Source organism: Mus pahari, chromosome 20 (assembly GCF_900095145.1).
Source record: "Mus pahari chromosome 20, PAHARI_EIJ_v1.1, whole genome shotgun sequence".
Classification (NCBI taxonomy): domain Eukaryota; kingdom Metazoa; phylum Chordata; class Mammalia; order Rodentia; family Muridae; genus Mus; species Mus pahari.
Window position 1 is genome coordinate 14005386 of NC_034609.1, and position 2700 is coordinate 14008085.

Here is a 2700-nt window from a genome sequence, read left to right on the forward strand (position 1 = left end):
AGAACCCCACCATGATCCCAGGTAACATCACCAGGTATTCACATCAGGCTGCTCCTCACTAGCCTCGAGTCTCTCTTCATTGTACCCACATCCTTCTATTTCTCTTCTTTCTCATCACCTCTTACTTGCTCCTCTTAGTGGTTCCTGGGTCTCTTGAGTGTCTGGGGTCATTTCAGGCATGATCTCTGAGTGTTATATCTTACTTGTGCATATGGCACCGGGTAGGAATCTTCTGAAGCATATTCTGCACCCCTGGAGATGCCAGGCTGGTGTCCATTTCAGGCTAGCTCCCAGTCTGGGCCCCACGGGGCCAGTCTAGTGGTCATTCCAGACTCACTCTTCTCCTGGCCCACCTGAGTGGCCTATCTGTCTTGGGCTCATTTCTGTCTGGGGCCCTTTATCCTAAGCTGGGTTCTTGGGAGCCTATGGAGCCTGGGAGCCACAGGAGTGGTGGTCATCTTAAGCTATATCCCTGTCCAGGCCCCCTGGAGCAAGACTAGTGTTGGTGTGAGGCTCACCCTTTTCAGTGAATGTTAGGCTAGTAGTTGTTTAGATGTACTCGGAGCAGAACCCCTCTCCTCTCTGCTACCTATGGACGCATATGTGACACCATAGTCACATCTACAACACCTTAAAGGGCAAGCAAGATGGCTTTTGATTCAAAGTATGACCACAGAAAATACTAGGGCTAAGACCACCTGTGTGAAGATAAATAAGGTGCAGCCACTCCAAGATGATGAGAATTTCAGGTTACTTCAGCAGCAGCAGCAGCGGCAGCAGCAGCAGCAGCAGCAGCAGCAGCAGCAGCAGCGGCAGCCTTGGTTGGTGGTCTTGGGTAAAAATTGCAGTACACATGCCCCAGAACCGCCATTTTGGAAAGCAAAGACTCTTTGGTGTGTGCCATTTGGATCTGTCCAGGGGAGGCTGCCTCCTGCCTCTGCGGGCTGGTCTTCGGCCTCAGGACCACGGACGTTCCTTGAAGTCAGTGAAAATAAATGTTTCCTTTGATTTTCTTTCTACCAGCCAAATCCCAGGGTTTCTGTACCCTGAGTTTCAGTTCTTTCAAATAAAGTTTGAGCAAAGAATATTACACCCCTCCACCATAAAGAGCTTTGTTTTCTCTGCCTTTAAAAAATGTGTTCCAACTACAGTGTTCGGCCCTCACTCGTTTCGGACTGTGTGTGCTAGTATATTGCCCATTTGGCTCCCCGCTCCCTATCACATCATTCCAGCTCAGAGAGCTGGGAACAGGAACAGGTTGGATGTCCCCCTTACTTTATTCGTGATCTGAAATGTTAGTGGTTTCTCCTTAAACTGAAGGTAAAGGTGGTCTTTTCCTGGTGGCTTCCTTTCCTGATTCTAGGAGGTGCAAGATAAAGCAGGCTTCCAGCTGCCTGTCTGTATGTCCTGTCTGAGACAGAGCTGGTTGCTGGTTCTGTTCTTCTTAATAGCAGAGGTTTGAACATGCGTTTGATGACCAACTCCTCGGGATTCAAGCTCATTCGTCACCATGTTTTCTAGGAATCCAGAAATTGGACAGGGACGTTCTGGAGAGTTCTAGCGATGATACAGTCTGGATTTTGCATGGAGGGTAGGGTTAAGCTCTCTTCTACTACTTTGCACCAGAACTGTCTGGTTAGGTTAAGAAAGACGTGTCTGTCAGTCATTTGACTGACGTGATATGCAAAATCAGAGGCTGCATGGTTTTCTTTTTGTTTTATCCTTGAAGCTATGATTAGATCGATTAGATCTGCATCTCCTGTCTCTTGCTCTATGTCAAGTTGAAGCCTAGATCACAGCTGCTAGGAACACCCTGGAGGCAGTAGGGATGAACAGTGGACCGTAGTGGACCAACCAACTCTCTTTCATTGCCTCATTCTACTCTGGGCTGGGCCATTTCGGTATGACATTTAGCCCCTTCTTAAATTCCACAACCCCCTGGGTTATACGAACATTGGTTTAAAAAACAAAATCATAGGCTTGAATGGATTTGGAGGGTGGCGGAGAAGGTATTATATCACCATAACCACACTTATAATGAACAGTAGGATCTCACTGTTTAGGCTTGATTGGTCAGGAACTATGTAGACCAGGCTGGCCTTGAACTTGTAGTGATCCTTTTACTTCTCATCCCCGAGTATTGGGATTTCATAGTACCTGGCCCTCGGTCTTAGAAATCCTAAGTGTCTTATACTAGCCCATCTTTTTCTCTGATTACTTCACACACACCATGTTACAGGCTTCTAAGACTCTTTGCTTCCATTTCAGGAGCTCAAGGAAGACCCTCAAGGAATACACAGGTATTTGCTTTGGCTAAGAAGTAATTTTAACAAGTAGACTCAGTATTCTCCTGAAGGGCTGTAGGGGTAGTTCTGATGCTAAGGTCTTATTCCCTACTTGGTTCTTTTTTTTTTTTTCTGGTTTTTCGAGACAGGGTTTCTCTGTATAGCCCTGGCTGTCCTGGAACTCACTTTGTAGACCAGGCTGGCTTCGAACTCAGAAATCCGCCTGCCTCTGCCTCCCGAGTGCTGAGATTAATCTCGCAGCTCCCTGTTTGGTTCTTGATCCATCAATAGAGGCACTAGCTGTCAATGAGCTGGGTAGAATAGGCAGGACTCTGGGTCCCCACAGAAAAGACAGCGGATGCAGAAGGGAGAGGAAGGGTGATTCTGCTTCAGATGGAGAAAAGCCAACCAGTCA

The 2700-nt window shown here is 47.3% G+C and overlaps 1 pseudogene; it reads right to left on the reverse strand.

The window, feature by feature from the left end:
• Positions 1 to 529: 529 nt before the first annotated feature.
• LOC115062760 lies at positions 530 to 643 on the reverse strand (annotated as a pseudogene).
• Positions 644 to 2700: the final 2057 nt, after the last annotated feature.